Genomic DNA, 21,614 nt, shown 5'->3' on the forward strand with positions numbered 1-21,614 from the left:
CCCTAAAACTAAAAAAATGCCCTTACCACCCCATAACCCATACCCACCCAAAAACCTAAAAATGCCCTTACGACCAGGGGTTGCTTTATTGATTCCAGGTTGGCTTGGACGGTATTTGACCAGTCCAAAGCCGTAATACTGTACCTGGAGTGGTAAATGGCTTTTGTCATTTTACAGCTCGGCAGGGATGACACTGTGTCAATCCCATGCTTAAAGATTTTGCTGTACAAATGGCATAAGACTTTGTCACTATCTAGCTCGGCATGGATAGCACTGTGCTGATCCTATGCTTAAAAACTTCGCTAGATAAGCAAACATTTGAGGTGAGCACATCTACAGTGTCGCTGGTGTTGCAGGGTGCTCCTTACTAGAGCTGCTCGCCACCTAAAATTGGGAACTTCCCAGAGTTCTCCTTTGTTTTTTGCATATATATATATATATATACATATAATTTTCAAAAAAACGGTGCAACTCGATCAAACACCAAAAGGCTGCACAATATCCAAACAAGCTTGTGGAATGTAGAGAGTGAATATAGTAATTAAAAATCACTCATGTACGAAATCGTCGGCTCCATTTTTATTGAAAGAGTTCATAAAAAAGGCAAAAATTATAATAATCCAAAAATGAATAAATAAATGGCACAAAAATCTGTAGAGTGCCCACCATGAACAAACAAACATACGTTGTCCCAGCCAAATGTTGACGCGTTTCGGCAACAGCCTTCAACTGGACATTGGCGGACATTGTTACACCTAACTATTTAAATCCTATAGTCCTTCTTTGCTTTTGACAACATGGCTAAAAAGAAATGTGCAAAAGGGGCGGCCATTTTGTAACATGACAATCTTAAATTCAAACTATCAATTACTTGTCCATGTACTTAGGTTAGATTTAAAGTTTTAAACATTGCATTACATATATTTTATATAGTCCCCTGTGGCATCATATTGTAACATTCTCACCTATAAATAGATATACTTTCAATTGTTGATAAAAAATTGTATAGTAGAATACAACCCACATATAAATATTTTCTTATATAAGTACTATTAAATTCGAACTTTGCTGTTCTAAGTGCTTAGTATATAAATAACTGTATGCACTATAATATAAGCATCTTCGATTTATAAATACAATAGTATATTCAAACAATAACTAGATTAAATAATTTCAATCTGTATATATGAAGAGTGATGATAAAAAAGATGTATACATGAGATAAATACTGAGTTAATATATGTAAATAACCGAACATCTTATCATAATTGATACCAACATTTAAATATCTCAATTCATCTTGATAGTGATGCTAAATTCATATATTGATTGATACTTAAATAATGCTATAAAAGGGTTAAAATCTTCTAAATCTAGGTATTACATCAATTGAAAAAGTTATATCTATATTTACACCACCAACACAGGATCTATATCAATGTAAAAATATAAATGAAAAATCCTATTTGGTCCAAGGACAAGGATGTACATATAAAAACCGCTAAATATTCCCCCAAAAATACTATTTAAGTGCAAAACTTGTGAATTAGGTGTAAAAAAGAATAATATATATATTAATTAGAAAACAATATCCTAGTCCGGAAATGCTATTAATCATTACAGAATCCCATAAAGAATTTAATTACGATATCAATTATTGCTCAATGCAGGAGGAATTTCATTGCTTCTGATAAAAGACTGCAGAAGTTCGAATTTTCACAAATGTACATGGAGTTCTGCATCCAAATTATGACCCCAAGGGTTTTCTGTGCCTAGTAATAGAATCATCCTCGATTCAATTTGTCTTAAATAGGCAGTTCTGTTACCCCCCCCGGGGATGGGCAGCTATGGTCTTTATACCATAAAATGTTAAAGAGCTGCAATTGCCTTCATGTACGTCCCAAAAGTGTTTAGCTAAGGGATAAGATGGATCATGATTTTTAATTGCTCTAAGATGTTGTAGAAACCTCACTTTTAGTATATGAATGGTGCTGCCTACATATTTTTTATGGCAGCCACATTCAATGTCATATACAACATATTAAGTTTCACAGGTAATGCGATCAGTTATTTCACAAATTTTCCCCTCAAATGTGGTATAAGAATGGATATTTTGTGCATATAAGCAAGATTTACAATGACCACATTTCCAAAAACTGAGACTTTTTTTAGATAGCCAAGATGAATTGGCTTTGGAACTGAATAGACTTCTAGTGAGATGATCACCCAGTGACTGAGTTTTGCGATATGTAATTTGAGGATGAGGACCTATCTTGTCTCTAATAGAAGAATCATGTCTAAGAACATGCCAATTTTTTTGTATGATGTTATTCAATTGGGAATGTTGAGAATTGAATTCGAGAAAAAGTCTAGGCGGAGATCTGTCATCTTGGCCATCATCATTAATGCCTCCAGATTTGAAAATAAGTTTTTCTCTAGACATGTTCAACACCCTCAAATGTGCATCTTTTAAAATCTTTAAGGGATAACCTCTTTCTAGAAATCTCTGTGTCATAATAGTAATTTCGGTGTTGAAGCATTCATCATTGAAACAAATTCTACAAGCCCGTAAAAATTGACTGTATGGAATGCTCAACTTCAAAGCTTTAGGGTGACCGCTGTTTCCATGCAGAATAGAATTGCAGGCCGTAGGTTTACGAAATATTGTTGTCTGTAAACTATCATTATGGACAGTAATTTGAACATCAAGAAATTCTATAGTATGTGCACTTTATTTTAAATCTAAATGGATGTTAAGCTCATTGTTGTTCAATATATTGACATATTGAGACAAAGAATGTTCATCACCGTCCCAAATGAGAAAAAGATCATCAATGTATCTGACCCATAGTATCACTTGTTCCATATACTTGCTATTGGAATCAGACCAAGCTATCTCCTTCTCCCACCAGCCCATATATAGGTTTGCATAAGTGGGAGCAAATGAAGCTCCCATTGCTGTCCCTTGTTTTTGCAAATAATACTGATTATCAAATAAAAAGGCATTGTGGGTGAGACAGAATCTTAGCATGGTTACAAGCATATTGGTATGTTGAAACAATTCAATTTTACGAGTACCTAAAAAATGTCTACAGGCCTAGATACCATATTCATGCATGATAGAGGTGTAGAGAGCGGTCACATCCATGGTAACCAATAAAAAATTTGATTGCCATGGAATATTATGAATCTTAGCTAAAAAATCATTAGTATCTCGTAAATAAGAGGGCAGTTCAGTTACATAGGGACACAAAAAGAGATCCAGAAAGCGGGAAGTATTTTCCAGGACGGAGGAATTCATACTAACGATTGGTCGACAGGGGGGATGTTTTTTATTTTTATGAATTTTTGGTAAAAAGTAAATGCAGGGAATTTTGGGAAATGTAACCTTCAAATAAAAATACTCGTTTTGATCTATAAGGCCATTCATATGCCAAGTGTCGAGCATCTCCCAATAGATGGTTTGATATTCAGTAGTTTGATTTTTACTCAATTTTTGATAGTGATGCTTGTTGGATAATTGATGATTGGCCTCCTTCATAAAATATTCAACCCACCTAATACTTACCTTTAAAACCTTTACCACACATATACCTTTACCATTCATGCCTTTACAATTAAATTCGTTGTAAAGGCATGCATGGTAAAGGTATATTAGTGGTAAAGACATGAGTGGTAAAGCCATGCATGGTAAACACATATGCGTTGTAAAGGCATCATGGTAAATGCTTTTTGTTGCATTTACCGTGTTGTAACTGATGTTTCCCGTTCTAAACTATTCTGCCTTGGAAGCAAATCTGAATGTGATTCCTTGCATAATCAATCCCAGTTTTCTGGACTAATGCTGCTGATGCATATTACTGCTTATCAGGCCCCAGTGCATGTGCTGTGACCCTAAAACATGTCAAGATTGGCCATACAGTTGAGTGGCATAATTAACTTACCTATACATCCCTGGAGTATGGTACCAAGTGTACATAAGGTCTGTAAGTTAAATGTCGCTAGTAAACTTCAACACATATTGTGCCAGCACTAAAGTGACAATGCAAAATATGACTACAGGCCTGCCACCAGTAGCTTAGTTTTGCAGGTTGAAACTGCAGAGTCAACCTTTCAAAATAATCCCTTTTGACAGACTGAAACACTCCTTTTAAATATGAATATGCCTCTCCTAAGTGGACATTGTATACACATATGTCAGTGTGCATGATATTTGAAAGTAGAACATGTAAAGGTTTAAAGTTAAACGTCCTTACAGTGAAAATTCCCTAAAATCTGTTTTCACTTCAGCAGGTTTAGCTGCTCCATAGGAACATTGGGGTATTTTATAAAAGTTAATAACGTTATTTTTCCCCAGGAAGCAAATACAAATTCAGATTTGTAACAAATAGTTTCCAAACGTTGCTTTTAAAAAGTTACCTTTAGCCTCCCTAAAGCCCCTAGTGGGAGAGGACATGCCCCCAGAACTGGTTTTGAGTGTCAAGAGGTGAGGGATTGTTACTTTCCCTGGCCACACCTCTATGGTAGACACAATAGCTCTACACAAGGGAAGAAATGTTCTGCTATGTTATATTTAGGGAGAAAGGGGCACACTGGGATTATTTCCTGCAGGGCACATATAAATGAGTGCACAAGGGGTAGTGTTTCCCCTGGGAACGTTTTACCTATCAATTAAATAGGGGCCATGAGCAACCCCTATCCACAGGCTAGTGCTAGGCATGAATTTGACACCCTTTAGTACATTCCTTCAGAACACTACTGGACCTGTCAAAATGGAAGGACTGCATCTGCTGATGCAATGTATGAGAAGAACCCTTAGGGCTGTTCTAGATCCCACTTATAGCCAGTAGAAAAAAAAGTAGATCCAAGGGTCAGAAAGTTGACCACCTGTTAAGCTACAGGGACCACACAGCTGCAAGAAGGCCACTTTCATGAAAGAGCCCAGATAGCCAGATCCAACTGGACCTCTCCATACCCAGTGGGCACATCTGTTGAAGTGAGATCTGACCAACAGGTTATGTTCCTGAGGTCCTGGAACCCTTGGCTAGAGTTAGTGAGCCTCACTAATGATTTGTCAATTACAGATTTTATCCATAACATTTTTAAGTCTAGGGGTAAATCTTTGACTGGGACAACCTGGTCCTTGTATCCTACACTTGCTCCATTGGGGTCAGCCCTAAAACTTACTTTTGTCCAAGTCTAGCATGATCAGTTGCTCATGGTTGGCACTTTATGCAGTTTGATTTTATTTTTATTTTAAACTTTAAAAGATCATATCTCCTGTTCCCCTTATTGGATTTTTGCCATCTGGTGACATTTTGTTTATTAAAATATATTCTATGTTTATATACTGTGTTATGTTCTTGACTTTTTAACTGTTTTGGTACTTCTAAATGCTTCAGTATATTTCCTTATGTTAAGCCTTAAGATCCATATTTATGAAAAATTTGCGCCACTTTTGCGTCAAAAAAATTTGACACAAAAGTGGTGCTAACTTAACTCTAAATTTATACTCTGACACTAGACCTATCTAGCGTCATAATATCAGAGTTAGCGTCATTTTTTGGGATTGCCAACCCACTTTGCGTCCTACTGCTACAATGATATGCAAGGTAGACGTTCCTTTCCAAACAATGACGCTAGCGCTCGAGCATCATATTTACCTCCTGATGTAAAAATGACACACACTAAGGAGGCAGCCCCAAAATAATTATGCTAAGGCTGATTAGCATCAAAATGTAACACCTTGTCAGACCAGGCATTAAAAAGATCTTGGGCACAGTTCCATAGGGAAACACAGTGAGTCCAGCATGGTGTCACTTTTCTGGGCACATAGAGGCCCACCCCAACCTCCAGCATCACCACCACCCACACCACGAGGACACAACACGTGGAGGGAGCCCATCCTCCGTAAGTATACATGCTTGTCTGTTGTGTGCCACTAGGAGCCTCTTACATGGGGCTCCCTGGCTGTTACTGGTTCTGTTGGGGTTGTCCTGGGGACACTGGTCCCCTGTGTTGGACATTATGTTTGTGGTACTGTCTCCTGTCTATTCTTAGACAGGTGGCATTATTTTTGGCAACAGAAAAATGACACTAGGCTGGCTGGTGGCAGAAATCTTGCCGCTAATGAGTCTAGCATCATTTTTGTCCCACTACAGCCATTTTTAGGAATGCCATCCTTCACCAGCTAGAGTCATTTTCTATGATACTAACCATTTCTTAGCATCCACGAAAATAGATAGCCCACTCATATGAAGTGTCAATGATCTTTACAACTACAGGATTCATCCTGGGACCCGGCCTGTTTACTAACTTGATTGATCGGATTTATTTAAGAATGGACTTTCTATCATGGATACATCTTTGTCTTGAAAAAGTCCCAGGTGAACTAACCACGAGGGGGCAAAACACGTGTCGGCTGTTTTTCTGCTACATGTTCAAGATTTCTATATGGAACATAATGACACCTAAGTCTTACTATCATTAATAAATGTACTACAAACTGAACGTCAGGATTAGAAGTCTCATTATTGATTTCAAATTGAAGCATTTTTTCAACATTGACACTTCATATGAGTGGGCTATCTATTTTGGTGGAACTTGACTTATGACTTGGGGTAAACTGGTCCATACACCTATAGATAACCTACCTAATAATTGAGAACTGGGTATTTACAAGGATGTGAGAATTGGACCTTCAAATTTAATATTTGTAATACTTGAATCATTTTGAGACACAACTGCACTAGCACAGTTCTGCGTCATTTTTTATACAGATGGGCCTAAGTTTCTTCACAGTGCAGGCGTTGAACTCAGGTTTCAAATACTGAACCCTTTACTGATTCTAACAAGAATAGTGACATTATTACTTGTGGTGGATTCTCTCCCCTAACTAATAATCCACTTTTTCATGTTGGTGGCAGTGGTGGGCTGTGAACTCACACCTTCAAAGTGACTTAAGAATGCACAGTGTGGGTCAACAGCACAGGGGAGTCTTTCTGTGGCAGTTAGTACCAGAACGGGGGAAGAATACACTTGTGATTCTAGAATTGGGGATAGCTGACTCCTACACTCACATGGAAGAGACTATAGTACAGATATTTCCTCTCACACCTTAAGAGTACTGGAAGCAGAAGAAATTCTGGGACACAGAGAAAGGCACACAAGAATCCCGGGGTGACTTTGTAGATGTCCCACTAAAGGCACTAGAAGGCTGAGTGAAAGCCAACACAGGCACTACCTATGATGGGCTATATAACCTGATCAGATATGTGGACATTTTGAGTAATTGTCATTAAGAGTTACAGCACCATCTAGTAGATTCCAAGTTGTCTGACCTCAGATAAGGGAAGGCAGGGATACCAGGGAAACCCACAGGATCAACCTTGGAGGATTTTGCCTATACAGTGAGGCTAGGGACCCAAAGCCTGTGGCAGCCATGAGATTGGTAGTATTCCAACAGCACAGGGCTTTCCTTTGAACTAAGACCATGATTTCCCCTTGGCTGGGTGTTTAAGAGAAAACCAAAAACCTGGGACAGGTTCATTAATTGCTTTTTCCCAGTTTTATTTTTTAAAGTTACATTCAGGTGCAACACTACTTTGAAAATCATAAAATATCAAACTGAGGAGTTATGAAAGGTAGTAGTTCAAATTAATTGTGTGGCTCTGTGAATCACTTTGTGTAAGCTTGATTGTACATAGGATCTTGACTGCATAGTTTTGTGATATATTTGCAGGGTTTGCATGTAGATTTGTAACTTGTCCAAGTTTGTACGTTTTAGCAGTAGACCTCTCTGTGACTGTGTTCAAATTGAATATGAACGTTTTGCAGGCAATGATAATTAAGAAACAATAATTGTTCAATGTTTGGCCACAGTGGAAAAATGTGATGAAGTAATGGCCTTGGGTCATTGCCATGGATATTTTCCACAGACACTAATAATGACTATGTACATTTTCCAGCCAGAGTTGTACATCAGAATATGAATACAAATATTATCTAACATAAATAGTATGACCTAAATATGGTGTATGAAGTATATTTTATTGGGTTCAAATGTTCTGTTATCAACTCCTATGATAAAATATGGTTATCAATTGTTTGGTCCACAATATTTTGTCAAACAATAATTAAACCGCAATGTTCAGCTACCACATACCAGGGAGAAGAAGGAAAATGTATACCGACCAGTAACTCTGGACTGGCTGATCAAGTTGCTTTTCATCAGAGGTCTGAAGTATGGTGATATTTTAGACATCAATGTTTATTGTAGATTTTTCTAGCCCATTTTTCCTGAGCAAAAAGTACAGAATAATCGTAATCCCATAAAATATGGAAGGTTGCACTGTACACAATCCATAATGATTCAGTCAGTATTGATCTCTGTACACAACAATAGCTGACCCCTGTATGATTTTTGAATGTCTTGAGTTCTGATCCTCCCACCTTGAACACTAGTGTGTATACTTACGGTCTCTTTGCTTTTCCTTTGATTAATAGTTTATTTTTATTTTTTTGCCTTGGGGCAGTTTTTACACATGACGCAGTGCAATCATTTTTGTTAAAGGACATAAGCATTTTCGAGGTTTCAAAGCACCTTCCTTAATATTTTCCATCACTTCTTCTCTTGATGTATATGTGGCCTTAAACTCAATATAGGTAAAGCCTGTCTCCCTGCATGGGGCTGCATTGTCTCTCATAGGAGAAACAGCTTTGATGTTTGACCATCAGCTATGGATCGGGTTGTCTCTGCACTCCCACCATTCAGCCCAAATAGAGTTAAAAATTGTTCACATTTTCAAAATTATCTAAATTTGCCTGTATCTGTTTGTATGACCAACGGGTCATGTGATACACAGATGTGTAGTGCAAGGGTTCAATAAATAATAGGTAAACAAAGGAATTCGGTCTTTAATGTGTTAATGCCTATTCAGTGTCTTTTCCTTCTTAGGATGTGAGCATAGTTGAAGTGATGCTCTTGTGTTGACAGCTGGAAAAGCAAAGAGAGCTGTCAGGATTTTGAAGTATAGCTAGGCCCACGCATCACAACTAAGGAAAGTACACCCATGTGAAATTCACCAAGGGCATGTCAACAGAAACACATGGATATGCCACATCCTCTTGTGGTATTTTTTAGTGTACTATTATATGGATGTAATTCACAAACGGCCTCCACAGTCACGGCCAGTGCGCTGCACTCATGAGGGGACCTCCATACAGCAGTTTCCATTGCAAGACCCCAGCCACAACTGCAGGGCCTCCACAGAGACTGTGCAGGCCCTTTGTGCATATCTTCATTGGCATTCACTATCTGTTAATTGGGCATACACTACAAGTACATGCTGAACTGTAGACTTCTCTGTGAGCATGTTTGTGGAAGTGCATATTTTTGAGGATTGATTTTTGCTGGCATTCTGACCCTAGGTTCAGTCTACCATTGTGTGTGCTCTTACTCTTACACATGAGGTAAAAATAGCGTAATTAACTTTTAAGTAAGGCCAAAGTAAGTTAGTGCAGAAAATGAATCAGTGGCATAAAAAAAGAGGGGCAGATTTAAGAAAAGTTGCGCTGCACCCCTTAGTGCAGCACCACTTTCCTTGCCCCCCTTAGAGCACCCTACTGCCACCATATGTGTGCCATTTCTAAGATACAGCACCCCATAGCGCAGGGTAGGGGCAATATGGTCAAAAACATTTACACTATGAACGTACTGTTTTGGTGCTAACCCTGAACAGTACATAGGGGCCTACTGCAAACAATGGTGTGCCCCCTTTTAACGCCTGCTCTGAGTAGGCATTAAAAGTGCTGGAAAAAAAATGACGCAAAGAAATCTCTTGGAATGCTTTGTGACATTTTTTCAGCCCCCCTAATCAGGGAATGCCCCCTTTGCATACATTATTTCTGGTGCAGGCATAATATATTGCAAAGGATTACAAAGTGGGGCAATGCATGCACTGCGCAACTTTGTAAAGCTGAGCACGGAAAAGGCCACCTTAGCGTAAAACATGTGTTGCTAAGGCGGAGCTAAAGTGGTGTAAGGCCCTCTTAAATCAGGGCCTAAATGATGAATATGTACTCCAGTGTACTCTTAGACGATCCACGTGTATAAATGAAAAAAACAAGGATTCAGGTACATCATTGTTGCATGACTGGTTGCAGCTTCAAAGCACTTGAGTAACATGTCCAAAATAATTATCTAAGTGACTTCTAAGCGTGCCTTGTGATTCACAGGGCTGGGTGCTTTATGTATAGATGCTAGATATGGTACGCTTTAAGAATATTATATCCTACAGTGGTGACCCGAAAAGTGCAATTTTTTTCTAATATTTATCAACAATATAGTTAAATGGTGAAAGTATATTTTTGATGAATATAGTGGAAAGGTAATTTTGTAATAGCAGAATTTGTGCTCCCTGGAATCTTTAGAAGTCATTCATTTCTGTTGAGCTTCCCATCTGGTTTGATTATGATTCATTGAGTCATAAAACGGTCATCATGCCAGCAGGAAGCTAGAATGTGTAGTCACTGGTATCTTATATTAGAATATGGCAGTTGGAAGTGGATTGGAACACAGATGGCGTCAGAAGGTACCAATTTGGGCCTGGGAGTTTTCACATTTTAAGAGGACACCTCTGAAAAGGGGACCCCTCTCATATACATCTGTCTCTGCTCCCAGAGGAGATAACCTGTCTTCAGTACAGTTTGAATGGGTTTAGCATTTCATTTCATAGGGGGCCTAGTCAGGGTGGAGTTTAGCAGCTGGAATGGAGGACCAGGTTCCTGCCATTCCTAACAAAGGTGTGTGGGATAGCCTGCAGGCATATTGACAGGAACTGCTGCAAAGGTAGAATGTCTGGAATATAGGAATACTGTATAGGTTGGCTTGGTATTGTCACCATTCACTGTTTAGGTATTGGATAAAAAATTGAACCTGGCCACCAATTCTAGTGTACTACTGGGACTAGTAAAAAAGTATACTACAGACTTGACTTGCCTGTGAAGTGGCCTGTGGTGTGACCTGCTCTGCCAGGTCTACTGAGGGACTAGAAGTGCTTTTGCAGTGTTAGTTAATTGTTCTTCTTCCCTAATGCATGGACAAGTAAAGCTGAGAAAGGCCTGCACCCTGTGTGGAATACCCAGTGATCTGGTTAGGATTCAACAGCACTGGGTCCTCTCGCCATTCTGGTTGAAATATACATAGAACACGTTCCTTTCTGAGTATGCTGTAGGCAACCGTTTGAAATGAAAATGGGGCAGGAAACAGATCCGTCCCATCCATCCTGGCAGGATGCCCTTGCGCTGAGTAACTAGTGCTCATTTGTCTCACTGTCTGGCAGGAATACAATTCAAATCTTTTCACAGTCAGGTGACCCAGAACACAGACTGCAAACACCAAATGGATAGTAAAAGAACATGTCAACTTTCTAAAAGTGCCACTTTCAGAATTGTGATTTAAAATTCCACTTTAGTATCAAAGATGATTTTAAATTGCAATTCAATTGATACCAAACCTGGTATTCCTACCTGTTCCTAATCAAACGTTAGCACTGATTCAATAGAATAAGATAACCTAATGTTATCCAATTGGAGAGGCCTTTACAGTAGTGAAAATGTATTTAGGAGTGTTTCACTACCAGGATATGTAAAACTTAAAAAGAAATGTCCAACGTTTTACATATAATGCACCTTTACTTGATCTCGTTGGTCTGCCAATTGCAAAGTCAACTGAGTGGTTTCAAACTGTATTTAGGCTGCAATGGCAGGCCTGCCACATATTAAAGGGTTATTTAAGAGGGTGGCACGAAAAGTGCTTCAGGCCCACTAGTAGCATTTAATTTACAGGCCTTAGGTATCTGATATATGTTGGACCTGGCCTTTTTACAGGGTCATCCCCAAACGTGTTGCCTCCTTCCTCCTATTTTTTCTGACCGGTTGTTGTTGGCTTTTGAACTCTGGGCACTTTACCACTGCTAACCAGTGCTAAAGTGCATATGCTCTCTGTGTAAATTGTACTGTTGATTGGTTTATCCATGATTGGCTATTTGATTTACTTGTAAGACCCTAGTAGGGTGCACTATATGTGCCTAGGGCCTGTAGATTAAATGCTACTAGTGGGCTTGCAGCACTGGTTGTGCCACTCACTTAAGTAGCCCCTTCCCCTTGTCTCAGGCCTGCCATTGCAAGGCCTGTGTGTGCAGTTTCACTGCCACTTCGACTTGGTATTTAAAAGTACTTGCCAAGCCTATAACTCCCCTTTTTCTACATATAAGTCACCCCAAATGTGTGCCCTAGGTAACCCCTAGTGCAGGGTGCTGTGTGGGTAAAAGGCAGGACACGTACCTATGTAGTTTATATGTCCTGGTAGTGTAAAACTCCTAAATTCGTTTTTACACTACTGTGAGGCATGCTCCCTTCATAGGCTAACATTGGGGCTGCCCTCATACATTGTTGAAGTGGTAGCTGCTGATCTGAAAGGAGTAGGAAGGTCATATTTAGTATGGCCAGAATAGTAATACAAAATCCTGCTGACTGGTGAAGTTGGATTTAATATTACTATTTTTGAAATGCCACTTTTAGAAAGTGAGCATTTCTCTGCACTTAAATCTTTCTGTGCCTTACAATCCATGTCCGGCTAGGTTTAGTTGACAGCTCCTTGTGCATTCACTCAGACACACCCCAAACACAGGGTACTCAGCCTCACTTGCATACATCTGCATTTTGAATGGGTCTTCCTGGGCTGGGAGGGTGGAGGGCCTCCCCTCACACAAAGGACTGCCACACCCCCTACTGGGACCCTGGCAGACAGGATTGAACTGAAAGGGGACCTGGTGCACTTCTAAGCCCCTCTTTGAAGTCTCCCCCACTTCAAAGGCACATTTTAGTATAAAACAGGGCCTCTGCCCTACCACCTCAGACACTTGCTGGAGAAGAAACCTGAACCAGAACCTGCATCCTGCCAAGAAGAACTGCCTGGCTGCTCAAAGGACTCACCTGACTGCTTTCTACAAAGGACTGTTGCCTTGCTGTTGGCCTGCTGCCTTGCTGAACTCTTGCCTTGCTGCAGAAGTGCTCTCCAAGGGCTTGGATAGGGCTTGCCTCCTGTTTCCTGAAGTCTCAGGACCAAAAAGACTTCCATCTTTCAACTGGACTCCTTGTGCGCCGAAAAATTAGATGCACAGCTTGATCCGCGGTGAAAAATGCACTGCACGCCAATCCGGAAAGACGGCGCTCGACCCCACAAGGAAAAGATCGATGCGACGCCTGCCGGGACGCGACCGGAACTTCGACGCACGGCCCACCTGAACAACGCTGCCCGACTTACCAAGAGGAAATCAACGCAACGCCTGCTGTGAGGGAGAAAATTCCACGCACAGCCCACCAGAACGACACGCAGCCGGATAACAAACCCAGGATTCCACGCACAGACCACGGGACATCTGGTAATCCTGCGACCCACAGAAGGAGACTGTCCGCTCGCCAGAAAATGACGCACGTCTTCCCCACGTTAAAAATAACGACGCAAGTCCGTGTGTGAAGGGGCGAAACCGACGCACACACCATTTTTCCACGCATTTCCTCCTCTGCAGCCCTTTGCGGAGATTTTACACTCCAAACCAGGTACTTTGTGCTTGAAAGAGACTTTGTTTGCTTTTTAAAGACTTAAGACACTTCATATCACTTTTCAGTGATATCTCTACAATTTCTTATTGCATCTTTTATCGTTTTAACCTGAAAATACCCAGATAAATATTATATATTTTTCTAAACACTGTGTGGTGTATTTGTGTGGTGCTATATTGTGTTATTTTATGATTTATTGCACAAATACTTTACACATTGCCTTCTAAGTTAAGCCTGACTGCTCAGTGCCAAGCTAACAGAGGGTGGGCACAGGATAATTTGGATTGTGTGTGACTTACCCTGACTAGAGTGAGGGTTCTTGCTTGGACAGGGGGTAACCTGACTGCCAACCAAAAAACCAATTTCTAACAATATACAACTCTACCAGGGAGTTATAAGTAAATTAAATATGTGAGGTGTAAGCCAATTTTACTGTGTTTAGAGGAGTGAGCACAAGCACTTTAGCAGTGGTTACCAGTGGTAAAGTGCACAGAGTCCTCTTGCTAACAAAGACAAATTTCAGCAAAAGTGGAGGGCAAAAAGGCAAAAGGTTTTGTGGACGACCACCTTACGGCTGGAAGTTATAACATGCATTACATGGTGATCCACATTACCTGGTAAGTTCTTCGATATTCTAAAAGAGAGGACATTGTGCACTTACAGAAAGGAATTCGGATGCAAAGAGCTGTCTGAATCATAGTCAATGTTCTTTAAAAAATGCAAAAGGAATCTAGGTTTCATTAGGGGGATTCTTATTATAGGTAACCTTCCCAGCCTACATCATATAGAAAGATTTATATTACTATAAACACAAAGGGGGTGACGTACACAGCTGTCGCATTCCCTAACATAACACTAAAAAGGTGTAATTTTCAACAGCAGGCAACTGAGTGTCCCCAATGAATGGTTTCACAAAGAGTGTGCTCCTTTCCCGTACGTGCAGGATGAGACAAGTTCATGTTGTTCTGCCGCTCACGCTCACGCAAGAATGCACTTTATAAAAGGCTTACTATGGAGATGACTAGCACAAACATGCTGTGAACAGGCAACCAAAGGTAATAGTCGTCCGTTACAGAGCAAACCCTTACATAACCCAGCTCGAGCTACTGAAGTCAAGTGCCTGTAGCATAACATTACACGCCACTCGCACTCCACAGCGCACACATATTTTAAATTTAGTCAGCAGTTCCCTCGTAGCCAAAATTATATACAAAGACCGAGAGCTCAGAAACATCAGTCTATGCATGGAGCCTGTAATGGCCGATTGCAATGGGTGATTTTCTAATCCGTGGTGGCATCCTCATGCCAAGTCAATGTCACCACCTCAGCTCCTCTAAAACTTTTCATTGGGCTGGGCATGTTGTTACACCCCCTAAAACGGAGGGAGGAGGAGAGCCAAGTTGCCTGCCTTAATTGTAGTGTGAACAAAACATTTGTCTAGAAGGCTTAGAAAGTTTAAGACATGTTCTGACAATCACAATTTGGGTCTCTTTGTCCCCATTTGGTAAAAGGATAACAACTTAAATTGTTAAGCAGACATAAGGTATACAGAACAGCCACATACATTTTGCCAGGTTTGTTATCTATCAGATTTTTTTTTTTAAAGAAACAAAATATCCTTTTAAAATTCCGTGCTCATCTTGCGTAGTGTGTTCATTAAGAACATTTGGTCCAATACTTCACACGATCTGTCAAAAACATTAAAGGCTATGCGAAAGTTTTCAACATTTCAAATTATTATGGAAAATAACTCAATAAAAAGCTTTAAAAGCACAAACTCCTGCGAGTCTAAGTGACGTGAAAGCAAATCCATTTCATTCAAGATAAAGGTGGATTTACATGCTGAGCTTTGGGGCTTGTCAAAATCATAGCTGGATTTACGGCAGCACGAAACTGCAGACAAGATTTCTTCACTGTAGGTTATGTTCGGGGCAGTCAGCTAGGTTGGTGTCTAGTACATTAATTTCACGTGGTATCAGAGGCGTAACGGAACTTGAGGGGACCCTCTCTGCTAAGTACATGCCCCCAGACTTATTCAGGAGCTCTCAGGCCAGGGTATTGTGCTAAGGGCCCCCCCCCCCTGGTGCTCGCCCCTCGCCTCCCCCCCGCACCGCGGTGGCTGCGGGCGCCTTTGTTAAGCCACTGCGTGGTACTTGGGCCTCTGTTCACATGTAACCACAAATACTGCAGATTGACCTTTAGTAGAGCCACTTCAAAGTATTGATATGTAGAGGTGCTTTTTATGCAAAAGGCATTAACGCAACAGCCATACTTAAATCATGTGTACACTGCACAATATTACAAAGCTGCAGACTGTAGACTTATGCATGTACTCCAGGAATCATTGTTTCATCTCAGGGTCACAGGGTTTAACCCCCTGAGGGCCACTTAGCCTTTCATTATTCTGTGGTCAATAAAATAAGTGATACTGAGGTAGGTAACAACAATCTTTTGTTGTTCAGCACCAAGACGCCACAATTGGTTTTGGGAAGCAGCCAGCCCCTGGGAGATGTGCCCCTGGAAGGGTTAGGAAAGTTGCACAGTCTAGGCTGCAAATGAGCTATTTGTGGGCTATGGGGATATGACATATAGCCCAAAGAATAAATGTAGCAATTTTAGGCATAGCTCACTCTTTTTGGGAAGGAGACCAAGTAGCCAGTAGAGTTAGTGAGAAGGTTTTTCCATCCCTCTCTCCCTTATTATTGTCTTAATTGGGTCTTCCTGGATTTCAACGTTTTCTATTATTTGGTAGGCTTCATTACATAGAGGTGCATAAAGCTAGGGATATGTTGGATTTGTTTTCCCTGAAACCAGGTGCAGGGCAGTTGGCCTAAAAATTGACATGTTTAGAATTAATGTTTCTTGTTTGTTGGCATAGGTTAATGAGGAAAAATCGGAAGATGTCAAGAAAGGATACATGGAGAAGGCCGGATGTTAGAGTATACTGTAGGAAGTTTAGATAGTTGGGCACTAATATATCTAGGTTAAGGATTGAGGGGAAGTTTAGAAATGTCAAATAGAACCATAGTGCAGTATGTAGGAGTTAGGGATTCGGTGTATAAATATGTTGTGGGGGCAGGGAATGTTAGGGGTGGCGGTAGAGAATGTAAGGGTGTGATGTTGTATAGTGATGTTTAGTTTTGTGAGGCAAAGGGCATGTTATTTTGATGTCTATTGAGTCCCACCGCCGTCTTCCTCCATCAGCAATCCGCAACCAGTTCACTGCTTGCAGAACTGTGACATGAAATACGTTGGGAAGAACACCACTGACTTGGGTGTATTTTTGGGATCACGGTCGATGTGGCTTGGCAGTAACACCGTCAAGATCTAAATCAGACCCTAACTGTGCTCCCAGCAAGCAGGAACAGAAAAACTGCTCTGGTTTGCTGGGAGCGGAGTTTCCATTTGATTCTCTGTCCACTGCCATGCGGTCAGGGAAACAGATCAAATATTGCTTCCACACGCAGGAAGCTGCACATTTAGCAGCTTCCTGTGTGAGGGAGAAATGCCAGCTCCCACACGTGGGGAGCTGGCTGCGACTGTGGGGATATTGAGGCTCACCCTGCGGTCCTCATCAAAGAACACTGGGTGGGGCAAGAGTACCCAGGTACAATTGGCTGGGCCCCACTGGATGGGGCTACTGGGGGCTACAGGTTTGGGGCCTGCATGGCCTCCCTCTTTTTTTGCTCTGGGCTCTGTCTCTGGGATGGGGTCACCAGGACCAAAATTGCTCCAGGTAGGGGGGGCCACCTGGCCCCCTCCCCTGATAATAATTGGCCGAGCTCCAGGGATGGGGTCCTCACGGCCAAAATCGTCCCAAAAGGTGTCCCTCCTTTCTCTAATAATAATTGGCTGGGGCCTAAAATGGCCTGAGGAGTGGACCTGCATGCCCCCCCACCCTTTTAGTAGCTGGCCAGGCCCCAGGCTATAGTAGCGCAGAGGCCAAAACTTACCGAGGGACAGGGACCACACACTCCCTCCACTAACCATATTTGGCTTGTCCACAGACGATGGGGTCCCCAGGGCCAAAATCAGCATGGGTAGGAGGCTGCATGGTCCCCTCCCTTTTAACCAATTAGTAGGTCCTGGAGGATGGAGTCCTCAGGGCCACAATCAGCCCAGGTAGGATATCCACATGACCTCCTTCCCATTATAACCATTAGCTGGGCCCCCGGGGACACCGTCCCTACAGCAAAAAATAGGCCCAGGAAGGGGGACACATAGCCCTCTCTCCCTCTTTGAATAATTTTCCAGGCCCCAGGGATGGCAGTAGGTCCTGCAGCCTACCCCAGTAGCACACTGCCAAAGGTCATACGCATCGGTGGTTGGATTAATGTAAAGTAAATAAATATTAGTTAACATTAACCCCTTGAGTGCCTTGGACGAGCCCAGTTCGTCATGCACCTGGCCCACGGGGGAGTGCTGGCACTCCCCCCTAGGCCTCCCACCCACCCCCGTCAGGGATGGAAGGGGAATCGCTTCCCCTTCCACCCGACCCCCTGACCCCCTCCCCAGTGACGTCTGATGACATCAGCACACAATCTCATTTCTCTTCTGCTCAGGAGGAGGGGGAAGACAGAAACATTAAAAAAAAGTAAAGGCTTTTCCTTTCTTTTGATGTAATTTTGAGAATTTCTGCTGCCCAATCGGGATGCGATCAGGCTGCAGAAATGCCCACTAGACACCAGAGAATTTGTTTTTTGTTGTTTTTTGGCAAGGGCCGCTCCCAGGGATATTTTTCTATTTGTTTACATTGATAAGGGGAGTGACCCCTTAGGCAAGGGTCGCTCCCCTGGGGACAATAATTTTATTAAGGCCTCTTCTACCCCCCTCAGCTTATAGTGATTAGGCTGAGCTGCCCTCAGAGGGTGCAGAAGCCACTAGACACCAGGGATTTTTTAAATAAAAAATAAATTGGCATAAGGGGAGCTGCCCCTTATGCAAGGGTCGCTCCCCAGGGGGACATTTTTTTATTAGGCCCTTTCTGCCCCCCAGGGGCAGATCAGCCTATATTGATTAGGCCGATCTGCCCCATGTTTACATTGATAAGGGGAGCGACCACTTAGGCAAGGGTCGCTCCCCTGGGAGGGCAAATTTATTTTAGGCCATTTCTGCCTTTTTTAGGTGAGTTTCACGCAAGGGGAGTGACCCCTTAAGCAAGGGTTATTTCCCTGGGGGGCAAATTTATTTTAAGCCATTTCTGCCCACCTTGGGGGAAGATCAGCCTATCTAGACACCAAGGATTTTTGTTTTGCACCAATTTCATGCAGATCGGCCTATTTTTGTAAGGCTCATCTGCCCCCCAGGAAAGCAGAAACTCCACCAGGCACCAGGGAAGATTTCTTTTACAAAAAAGAGGGTAGGGGTATGGCCATACACCCACCCCAAATAAAAGGGGCCAAAATTGTTCTGCCCACCGGTGGGCAGATTGGGTAATTACTCCCGATCCACTAGATGGCATGGAATTAAAAACTAAAAAATATAGTGGTCTGGTGTCTACCAACCAGTATGGGCATGGTTAAGCCCTCACCCTAACTGAAGGGGGTAACAGTCTTTCAGCTCTCCCCTGCACACTAAAACATGTTATCCCGGGACAAGCAAGAGGACATTTCATTATTTTGGGTTTTGGTTTTACATTTGGGCCATGAGAGCTTGGCTAACTCTCAAAATTGTCCCACTTGGAATGGTGAGGGCTGCGCTTTTTGGACTTTGGGACGCTGCCATGTAGAAAAATCCACAAGACCTAGACACATTTGAAAACTAAACATCTGGGTCAGTCCAGGGTGGTGTCCTTAACATGCACCCTGCACCATTTTCTTACCCACAATGCCCTGCAAACCTCCAATTTGGCTGGAAATCAGACACTTTTCCCACATTTTTGTGATGGAACCTTTGGGAATCTGCAGGAATCCACAAAATTTTTACCACCCAGCATTGTCGCATCTATACCGATAAAAATTCTGCCCCACTTGTCAGCCTAAAAATATAGTTTTTCAAACTGCCTTTTTGGATACACTTAAGTTAAACCTCAATTTCGACATGTTTTTGGCTCTTCCCTGTCACAGGCACTTGGCCCACCTACACAAGTGAGGTATCATTTTACCGGGAGACTGAGTGGAACGTTGGGTGGTAAGAAGTTTGTCCCGTTGGGGTGATCCCACACAGAAATGTGGGGAAAATTAGATTTTTTTGCAAATGTTTGTGAATTTTGAGCTTTTCTGAGGATTCTGGGTAAGAAAACACTGGGAGATCCACGCAAGTCACACCTCCCTGGACTCCCTTGGGTGTCTAGTTCTCAGAAATGTTTGGTTTTGGTAGGTTTCCATATAGGGCTGCTGAGCCCAGGACCAAAAACACGGCTGCCCCCGCAAAAAAAGGTACTTTTGTAATTGATAATTTTGATGTGTCCAGATAGTGTTTTGGGGTATTTTCTTTCAGGAGGTTTGGTAGGTTTCCCTGAGTGCTGGCTGAGCTAGAGGCCAACATCCACAGTTAGGCACTTTGCTAAAAACAGCTGTGTTTTCTTTGGGAAAATGTGATGTGTCCACGTTGTGCTTAGGGGCATTTCCTGTCGCGGGCACTAGTCCTACCTACACAAGTGAGGTATAATTTTTATCGGGAGACTTGGAGGAACGCTGGTTGGTTAGGAAATGTGTGGCTCCTCTCAGTTTCCAGAACCTTCTGACACCGAAATATGAGGAAAAAGTATTTTTTGGCTAAATTTTGAGGTTTGCAAAGGATTCTGGGTAACATAGCCTGGTGAGATCCCCACAAGTCACCCCATCCTGGATTTCCCTAGTTGTCTAGTTTTTAAAAATGCAGAGGTTTGGAAGGTTTTCTTAGGTGCCGGTTGAGCTAGAGATCAAAATCCACAGCTAGACACTTTCCAAAAAGTCAGTTTTCAATGTAAAAATGTGATGTGTTCATGTTGCGTTTCTTGTCGTGGGCATTAGGCCTACCCACACAAGTGAGGTACCATTTTTATAGGAAAACTTGGGGGAACACAGAATAGCAAAACAAATGGTATTGCCGCTTGTCTTTCTCTATATTTTTTCCTTCCAAATGTAAGACAGTGTGTAAAAAAGATGTCTATTTGAGAAATGGCCTGTAATTCACATGCTAGTGTGGGCACCCCAGAATTTAGAGATGTGCAAATAACAACCGCTTCTCAATGCCTCATCTTGTGCCCATTTTGGAATTGCAAAGGTTTCCTTGATACCTATTTTACACTCTTTATATTTCAGCAAATACATTTCTGTATACCCGCTATACAATGAAAACCCATTGCAAGGTGCAGCTCATTTATTGGCTCTGGGTACCTAGGGTTCTTAATGAACCTACAAGCCCTATATATGACACAACCAGAAGAGTTCAGCAGATGTAATGGTATATTGCTTTAAAAAATCTGACATTGCAGGAAAAAAGTTAAAAAGAGTAAAACGTGGAGAAAAATGTTTGTTTTCTTCACCTCAATTTCAATATTTTTTCTATTTCAGCAGGAAAACGTTATAGGATCTACACAAATGACCCCATGCTGAATTTAGAATGTTGTCTTCTTTTCAGAAATGTTTTGCTTTCCGGGATCCAGCATTGGTTTTACACCCATTTCTGTCACTAACTGGAAGGAGGCTAAAAGCACAAAAAATAGTAAAAGTGGGATATGTCTCATTAAAATGCCAAAACTGTGTTGAAAAATGTGGTTTCTAATTCAAGTCTGCCTGTTCCTGAAAGCTGGGAAGATGGTAATTTTAGTCTTCTTCTGCAGCCCTTTTTTCCCGTTTAAAAAAAAAAGAAAACATTTTTGCTGTATTTTGGCAAATTTCTTGGTCTCCTTCAGAGGAACCAACAAACTCTGGCTACCTCTAGAATCCCTAGGATGTTGGAAAAAAAAGGACGTAAATTTGGTATGGGTACCTTATGTGGACAAAAAGTTATGAGGGCCTAAGTGTGAACTGCCCCTAATAGCCCCAAAAAGGCCTGGCATCTGA

Source organism: Pleurodeles waltl, chromosome 1_1 (genome assembly GCF_031143425.1).
Source record: "Pleurodeles waltl isolate 20211129_DDA chromosome 1_1, aPleWal1.hap1.20221129, whole genome shotgun sequence".
In the NCBI taxonomy this organism is placed as follows: Eukaryota; Metazoa; Chordata; class Amphibia; order Caudata; family Salamandridae; genus Pleurodeles; species Pleurodeles waltl.